This window comes from Nicotiana tomentosiformis, chromosome 3 (genome assembly GCF_000390325.3).
Source record: "Nicotiana tomentosiformis chromosome 3, ASM39032v3, whole genome shotgun sequence".
In the NCBI taxonomy this organism is placed as follows: Eukaryota; Viridiplantae; Streptophyta; class Magnoliopsida; order Solanales; family Solanaceae; genus Nicotiana; species Nicotiana tomentosiformis.
The window spans coordinates 125,545,806-125,555,516 of NC_090814.1; the positions used below are offsets into that span (position 1 = coordinate 125,545,806).

Sequence of the window (9,711 nt, forward strand, 5' to 3'; positions counted from 1 at the left end):
GGGGGCTTCCCAGTGACCGCAGAATCGGGGAAAATGACCGCACATGTGAAGGCACAGGTACGAAGGAGGGTATCGCAGGAGCGGAGAAGGTCGCAGGTGCGACGCACGCACCGCAGGAGCGGTCTCGCAGAAGCGAGCCGCTGGTCGCAGAAGCGAACAAGCTGGATAAGGGGAAAGACCGCATCTGCGAGGTCCTGTCCGCAACTGCGGCGGCGTCTTCGCAGGTGCGAAAGACTTGCTGGGCAGAATGTTTAAAAGAACGGGGGCTCAGCCATTTTAGCCCATTTTTCTTCATTCTTGGACGAGTTTGGAGCTTCTTGAGAGGAGTATTCACCTAGCAACTTGGAGACAAGTTAATTCTATCTATTGTAAGTTAAATATATAGATTATGGGTAGATTATAGCATGTAAATTATAAAAATCAAGGGCTTAGATGAAAAACCTAGGTTTTGATAAAAATGAGATTTTAATCACGAAATGGTTGTGGAATGGGATGAAAATTGTATATTCGAGTTCTTAAGGTTATAGGTGACGATTTCCTCCAAAACTTTTCATAATCCGGGCACGTGGGCCCGAGGTGTATTTTAAGAATTTTACCAATTCGGGTTGGATAATTAATCTAATAATCTAATTTCGAGTTATTGAGCATGTATTGATTAAATTATATAACATTTGGCTAGTTTCGGATTTTCGGCACCAAATTAAGGCTTTAACGCGAATTTTTGACCGGAAAGTGAACTTTGAGACGAGGTAAGTCTTTTGTCTAATCTTGTAAGAGGGAATTTACCCCGTAGGTATTTTAAATGAATAAATATTTCTAATTGTGGGGGCTACCGTAGACATGTAATTTTTGACCCTCCCCAAAATTTTACACCTTTTTAGTGTTATATAATTCACTTAGTTCTAATATTGTTACTTTGCCTATTTTTGACCTTTTAGCTCTATTTTTCTCGTAATATGAAAACTACAAAAATATTTTCCTTTATTTTAGCTAATTAGTATTTTATTTTTACTTTTTACAACAAAAAAAAACAAAAAAAGTTTCTTTTTGTGTAGTACAAGTTTAAAAATGTAGATTTTAATAGTAGTATTAATTGATATTTATCCTAATTAGGAAGTACGTAGTGTAATTTCCTTCTTCTTGCCTTTTGATTTCTTTTTAATTCTTAAATAAAAAAAGAAAGATGGAAGATTCCATATTATTCTTAGTAACAAACTTTCGCATGGCATTCACAAAACGGGAAAAGGGATAAAATGCCCTAAGGTATTGAAAATGACCCAATTTTACCCTTTTTCCACCTATTGGGCCATAAATGTCCTTAACGTTAGTTTTTGGGCTCAAACTTATCCATATATCTAACAGAAGGACCAACAATACCTCTAACATATTGAAAATGGCTCAAAATTACCCTCCGTTAATATTTTGGTCTGTAAATGCCCCTAACGTTTGTTTTTGAGCTCAAACTTACCCATATATCTAACAGAACTAACCCGGTCAATTTGTTTACTTTAACTTCGCCATGTGGTATTTTCTTAATACGCCACGTGTATTATTTGTATTAAATAAACTCACATGTATCTTTTAAAATATCCAACGACCTTGACCCGCTCCTATATATTTGGACGGTCGGCTAAAAATAATTACATTCGCTAGTTAAATATATAAAAAATATACATTGATTATATATAAAAATATATATATTATACATTAATATTTTAATATATATTTTACATAATATTATTCTTAGAATAAATTATACGGTGTAGTTTTTCCTTCAAATTTTGTAAATCTTAATAAGTTTAACAAATATAAATTTTAATTTACAAACATAAAAATGATAATATTTTATTTATATGATTCTAAAGGAGAAGCAAAGAAACAGATGGAAAGGAAATTATTTAAACCCTTTTAATTATATACATATCCAACTACTTAGCACATTAATGGACTTCACATGATCTTTTCAATGGGAACTAATAGTGTTTTAATATATAACGATAGAGCTAAAATATTAGCAAAAACTGTCGTTCCATTGTCATATTTGCTTAATAAATTTGAGTTATAGATCATAATTAATAGAAAAAACTACACCGTATAATTTTTTCTAAAAATAATATCATGTAAAATATTTATTAAAATATTAATATATAATATACATATTTTTATATATAATCAATGTATATTTTTTTAATATATTTAACTAGCGAATGTAATTATTTTAAGCCGACCGTCCAAATATATAGGAGCGAGTCAGGGTCGTTGGATATTTTAAAAGATACATGTAGGTTTATTTAATACAAAAAATATACGTGACGGATTAAAAAAATGCCACATGGCGAAGTTAAAGTCAAAAAATTGACTAGGTTAGTTCTTTTAGATATATGGGTAAGTTTAAGAAGAAAAAAAACGTTAGGGATATTTGCGGACTAAAAGGTTAACGGAGGGTAATTCTGAGCCATTTTTAATATGTTAGGGGTATTGTTGACCATTCTATTAGATATAGGGGTAAGTTTGAGCCTAAAAATTAATGTTAAGGATATTTATGGCCCAATAGATGAAAATGGGACAAAATTAAATTATTTTCAATACTTTAAGGGTATATTTTTGACCATTTTCCGTTTACAAAAATACTTCCCCACGTCACTTTCACATTTGGACACATGCACTGATTTTCTAATTTTTTCACAATACATGTGCATCAATTCCTCTCAAAATAGATTTTTACTCTCCACTCACCACCAAGTTGGGGTCCACACGTTTTTGAGATTTTTCTGGCCACTTAAGTTGAAATATACATTCACGAGAGAGGAGTGGGGACATTACTTTGAGGGGAGAAAAGGATTTTTGGAGAGAGAGGGGGAGTGGGGGACAATAGAAAAAAAGGATTTTGGATAAAAATAGGGACAAAGAACTACCGTATTGAGGGTTTTTTGAGTTCCTTTTTCTGATTTTGGGTTCTTGTTCATTCATAGATAAAAGGAAAAAAAAAGATTTCAATTCTTCTTAGTTTCAATTTGATTCTAAATTCGAAAATACACAAATATTTTCAAGTTTCCTCTCTGATTTTTGGGTTCCGAAAATATGGAGATTAGCTGAGGTCCGTGGACTGCTCATGAGGTTCAAATTCGTGGTTCCGAATCCATTTTTATTGCTGTCTTGCTCGTTTGCTGCTGGACATTCGAATTCCGGTGCCGGATTTGCTTGTAATAGCTTCCGAACAGAAGTAATCGAAAAACTCTTATTCAGGTTCAACTCTTTTTCTCTTATTTTGAAGGTGTGATTAAATGATGATGAGAGCCGGGGGTTTTAATGGATTAAAAGTTGTTCAAGCCTTTGGTCTAATTGAAAGAAAAATACTAGTTTCTGAATTTGTTTTCTGATTCCAATAGCTGAGTAAACTTAGAAGTAATATTTTGTTGAAAGTTGTTATGACTTGAGTCAAGTGACCGTGTTTAAATTATTTGAGTGCGAATTTGCTTGTCGCGTGTTTTTGACTAAAATCTGACTGTTGCGTGAATTATGAATCAGTGATGCACTTCCCTTGCGGTTTGAATCAGTGTTTTATATGTTTGGTTGAAATTGAGTGTGAAACGAAATGTATATTCGAGTCGCTTTTGCTGAAATTTATTTGCTGAAGATGTTCCCTGTTTCTCGTCGCCTCTGTTGGCCCCGTATAATGTTCAAGAAACATATTATGAATCCCTGCTAAGCTTTAGTCAAGTTGAGTTCTGTTAAATGCAAGCCTACTAATAGCATTAGAGTAATGTTCTGTGATTTTATGGCCGTGAAGCCGTATGTGAAAGGGTAGATGTTCCAGTTTGTTTGTTGGTCTTGTCTGGGAGCTTTGATTTTGTCCTCCGTCTCGTTGATTTGTTGAGATTACGAGGGGGGTATCCTAGCTCGAGCATCTATATTTTAGCATGAATTCTGAGTTATTAGATTGTCCAAAAGTTTCCTTGCCATGGCTCCTCCTGATTTTGTTAGCCTGCGATAGTTTTTGCTTATCTCTGTTATTAAGGATTTCGAGTCAAACACCCTCCGCTTCCAACCAAGAGGTTGTGAGTTCGAGTCACCCCAAGAACAAGGTGGGTAGTTCTTGGAGGGAGGCAGCCGAGGGTCTATCGGAAATAATCTCTCTACCCCAGGGTAGGAGTAAGGTCTGCGTACACACTACCATCCTCGTACCCCACTAATGAGATTATACTGGGTTGTTGTTGTTGTTATTAAGAATTTGTCGGTGTTCATTAGTAAAGCTTGAATATAATAGAACTCTCACCTTAAAAGTTAACTTAGTTGCTTGTATGAACCATCTGCAGTCCTATGTAGGTGTCTTACTTCCATGTTTAATTTTCTTCAAAAAAATACGTTTTACTTTGTGGATGAAAGTTGAAATTTGCCTTCAAGCATATATGTTGAATCTCTCCTTTTGATATGTTCATGACTGAAAAAAAAAATGGTGCTTTTGTGCTAAGGAACAGTTGTCTCATGATATCAATTATTTTATAAGTAAAGAAAATTCCATGTAAATGCTGCATTATTAAAAATCAGTAAGAGGCGCAAGTGAGAATGGGGGGAGACGAAACTCATTAGTGATTAAATGGTTTACGTGTTTTAGGAATTGAGCCTAGTGAAATACATAAAATAAAAGTCAAAAGAATTTGTGATTTAAAATTTTCCTTTTATTTGGTTCCCTTTTATTTATTTATTTTGTGATATTATTCGCTAGTAGCATGTTTAGGCCGACCACATGTGGGTAGGCAAATATTAGGTCGTTTATTTATTCTGCGAGGCTAGAGGTTGTCCCTTAGTTAAATTTATCCGGAGAATACCTCGAAGAACTTGTATATATTTTATCCGAGGTATGCCCCATAGTGAAAGTGATTGGAGGTTGTGACAGACTTCGTGGATGAGCATAGTATATACTTTTAGTATTTTTCTCTTATTTTATTTTATTTAGGTGGGGACATCTTCGAGCCTCTTGCGTGTTTATTTTTCTTTGATGTGTTTTGCCTCAGTTTGAATACTCTTTAAAGCCGATTTGATCAAGTGTGCAATCGTACTAGTTACGGGACTCGGGGAATGCCTAACACCTTCTCCACGAGTCAAATGAACCCCCTTACTTAGAATCTCTAGTGCAAACTAGTTGTGGAGTCTAAATGTGTTTTAAAGGAAAAAAATTATTTCTTAAAAATGGTGACCTGGCATACCGAAACCAAATGTCAGGTGGCGATTCTAAAAAATCTTTTGAAACACAACTTTTGTCACTTTTCAAATTGAAACCCTTTTGAGCTTTAAAATCACCTTTAGCATTTTAAAGAGGGTTGAGGTGGTGAAACAAAAAGGGTGTGACAGCTACATACGTACGAGGTGATGAGAGTCCGTGCGTAGCTACTATTATGTTATTATTCGGGTAGTTTTAGGACCAAATTATGAATTATTTGGAATTTTGCACATACTTGTTAATTTAAAAATGCCTAAATTTTATTAGTATTTGTTGGAGAAATTGTGAAAGACTGCTAATGAAATTCGTATTATTTTTGTATAAAACGACATTTATATTTCAGTCAAACGCTTATAAAATATCCTTCTCTTCTTGCGGAGCGGGCCGAACGCCTCGGCAGTAGATACATGTATCTATAGTTCGTGCCGTTTGACCCTCGGCAGTGTACACACTATTCCGGATCGGGTCGTATGACCTCGACATAAATCGTGCTTAATAATAAAAATTTCACGATTCTTTGATATTTATTGCAGCTTGTGAAGATAAATAACTTATTGAAAATTATTTAATTGAGAAAGAATTATTTATTTCTGCTTGCTAAAGAACTTGTTATTATTCACATAAACTGTGTCTATTTAAATATTTCTATCTTAATATTATTGACACATAATGAGTGTTGAAGTCGACCTCTCGTCACTACTTCTTCGAGATTAAACTTGATACTTACTGGGTACACGTTGTTTACGTACTCATGCTACACTTGCTGCACTTTTTGTGCAGGATCTGAGACAGGTGCATCAGGCGGTCCTACCGGTGTGCATCTCTGTTATCCCCAAGCCTAGTGGTGAGCTGTCTTTCCTGAGCCGTTCCGCAATACCTAGTGTCTCTCTTTGTATTTGTATTCTGTCTATTCTATGTTCAGACGGTATTTGGAAGTTTGTATAATTTAGACATCAGGTCCTGGCACACACATTAGAAGAATTATGATTTGAATTACTATTTTGGTTTTATTTATTTAAACCTCTTATTTTCTTGAATCCTGCAATTAAAGAGAGTTTTATTACTTGGAAATTTATTTAAAAGAGGAAATATATGTGCAATTCACTAGTTGGCTTGCTTAGCGGTGACGTTGGGCGCCATCACGACCTATAGGTGAAATTGTGTCTTGACAGGACACCCGACAAATCCTCTCAACAATATCACGTGTGCCAAAAAATATAATATAATATAACAACTCACACCACATGTGCCCATATGCCATAACATTTCCTCAAAATAATTTCAATACCACAATCAGACATAGCCCTCGGCTCAACAACACTGAGTACAACAACAACAAAGATAACACGGGAGTGCGGCAAGTAAATCAACGTAAGAATTACTCAACTTAAAGAATGGAAGAACGAGTTCACAATGAAAGTCATAACAAGTAATAATGGTTTCAAACAAGAATAACTCAACAATGAGAGATAATATGTAACAGCGACCTCAATTAAGGATAATTAACTACGAATGAGTAACATGGCAATAAAAGAGGCAACAACTTCAATTAATGTATATATAAAGCAGAACATGAATCAATCAACTTCAATTAAGACATGTAAAGCTAAATTTAGCAATAGAGGATATAACATGATAAGACAACTTCATTTTAATGTACAAAGAACCAAAAGGAGTCTAAATTGGTCAAATTTTCATATATAAGCCGTGTACACACTTGTCACTTTTGGTTTTTTTTCTTTTGACTTCTAGCTAGCTAAGATATCTTTTTTCTCTAGTTAGGAATAAGTTTTAGCATGTCCAACTTGCGACTAGAATGCAAAGTTTGCCTAAGTTGTTTATCTGCATCAACACGTTAATGCCCAATCAGTGCCACTACAACATTAATAACGAGAAAAATAGAAAAGCCATTTTTTCGATTTTCTATAGCCCAAATCAGTTATAGAAGACGAATTCATCAAAATGTTCTCCTAAAAGAACAAAAACCGTAAAGCTCCTTTAGGAGATCAGTCAATTGTGGTTTATACTACTGAATAATGTGTGTGTGAAATATAACGCGCGCGGTTGAGTATCCTTTTGTTTACCATCTTTCTTACCTATATTGTTATCTCAATTAGATGCTTGAGTCATTCTTTGCTTCCAGGGACCTAGATTCGTGATTTAGGAACCTCAAACTACATAACAAGTAACATACATTTGTTCATTTGTTTTTCCAATATCTTATCACCACCCATAGTTTCCCTTACCATTGGCATCGAAACCACGGCCAAAGCAGTTGGCCAAATTCCCATTACTCCATCACCGGCTCTTGGCTCTTGGCTCTGTTCTCTACAAAACAAGTCACTCAGTCCCTTTGTTGTTCCATTACCTTTAGCAGTCAAGTGTGATGACCCGCTATGTCACCATGCCACATAGGCACCATTTGGCATATATTAATACCATGTGGAAGCTTATATAGGAGGAAAGTTAGTATTTGTGGGAAGATTCTAGAGAAATATGGATATTTTCTTTGGAAGATCCTAGATGCTTATGAATTTGCTAGGAAAGTCCTTGGAATCTTCTAAGCTTGTAGAGAATTCTAGAGAAAGCCCTTATCTTGTAAATATTAAAGACTGGTGTAACAATTAATATTTACACACTAGCCCCTAGGAGACTAGTATATAAAGTGGGTCATTCATTTGTAATTCATCAACCAAACAATTCAAGTTCTCTCTAATACAAAGCTTCCTTTAACAATTCTCTTGTGTTCTTTCTACCATTCTCTTAGCGATCTTGAGTGTAGTAAGGTTGGCTTGGCATAGCAAGAATGTGAGCAAATTGTCAAGTGTCACACGTATATTTAGTTAACGACTAAGGACGTGACAACGTGGTATCAGAGCAAAGGTTGCAACTAAGGGAATGGCGAACAACGGAGAAATTAACGCTGCCAACACCCAAGCCAACGTCATCCAGGATGCTGCTAGCATGAGCGGCCGTAACAAAAAGAGAAATGCCACCAACAAGAACTAGGAGGTGCCACCCGCGGTTGTGTCAAACGAAGGGCTTACATCCCAAGAACCATCTTCCACTGAGGCGAGCGAGGATGAAGTGGAGGTCCTGCCCGAGGACATCTCGCTCGGTAAAGAGTGGGTAAGGAAGATGAACACGGGGATTGACGCCATGGAGATCTTTGGCCAACGCTTGGGGAAGGTGAAATGCACCCTTAGCGTTCTTGAGGGGCACACTATTGAAGAGATTGAGAGTATCCGAAATGATTTGGAGAGATGTACACAAACCGAGATGGAGCTAAGGCAAACCATCACTGCCTTAGAGTGCAGACTCATGGAGGCTTTGAGTATTATTAATACTATGAAGTCAAAGATAGAGTCACTCGAAGAGCATGTTACTGCTAGCGTGACCGAGGCAGCCAGCAATGTTGTGGTGACGAGGGAGGCCAAGATCGAGGCTCCTAAACCCCCGATATTCAAAGGTGTTCGTGATGCATAAGAAGTGGAAAACTTCCTTTGGCACTTGAAGAACTACTTCAAGCACGGCAAAGTAAAGGACGACGAGGCTATGATCAACACTGCAGTGTTGTACCTCTCAGAGACTGCCATGCTATAGTGGAGAAGGAAGATGGCCGACGTGGATAAAGGTCTATGTACTATTCGCACGTGGGATCAGTTCAAAGCTGAGTTCAAGCGACAGTTCTTTCCAAACAATGTCTTGTACGAGGCAAGGCGCAAGCTTAGGTAGTTGAAGCAAACATGGAGCATACGTGTCTATGTCAAGGAGTTCACTACCCTTATGCTTCAAATCCCCAACCTAACTTATGATGACTTGTTGTTCCACTTCATGGACAGGTTGCAAAATTGGGCTAAGCAGGAGTTACAACGCCGGCAAGTCGCAAATATAGACCAAGCCATAGTGGAGGCCGAATCATTGATGGATTTTAGGCATGTAAAGCACGACAAAGGGAAAGTCAAAGAATCAAAGTTTAACAATGTCAAAGGTGGGGGAGACCGTGGCAAAGGCAAGGAGATACAACAACAATACTACAAGACTCAAGATTACAAAAAAGTTGAGTGGCCGTCAGGGCTACGCCGAGAAGAAGGTGCAGGCCGAGAAGAAGGGATGTTATATATGCGGAGGGCCGCACAGCTTCAGGAATTGTCCCGACCTAACGAGCCTTAGCGCCATGGTCCGTGAACAGAAGGAGAAATCGCAAGGAGAGAGTTTAGGAACCGCACAATTAGGTATGATCGGATTATGCGGTGCTGTCACAAAACAATATATCCAACCTACCGAGAATGGCAACCAGTACGTGGATCTCACCATCAACAACAAGCCTGCTCGTGCAATGGTGGATACTGGAGCAACTCATAATTTCGTGACTGAGGCTGCCGCAAAAAGACTAGAATTGAAGCTTGCTCCAACCAACTCCCGCGTCAAGACTGTGAATGTCGAGGTACAAAATGCTCATGGGGTAGCTAATGGAGTTGGTGTCAAAT

The 9,711-nt window shown here is 37.0% G+C and overlaps 1 long non-coding RNA gene across 1 annotated transcript; it reads left to right on the top strand.

Annotated features, from left to right (window-relative positions):
- The first annotated feature begins 2,765 nt into the window (after positions 1–2,765).
- LOC104092277 (uncharacterized) lies at positions 2,766–6,258 on the top strand. Its single transcript, XR_685409.4, has 2 exons — positions 2,766–3,246; positions 6,002–6,258. It is a non-coding gene; the product is annotated as an uncharacterized lncRNA (long non-coding RNA).
- Positions 6,259–9,711: the final 3,453 nt, after the last annotated feature.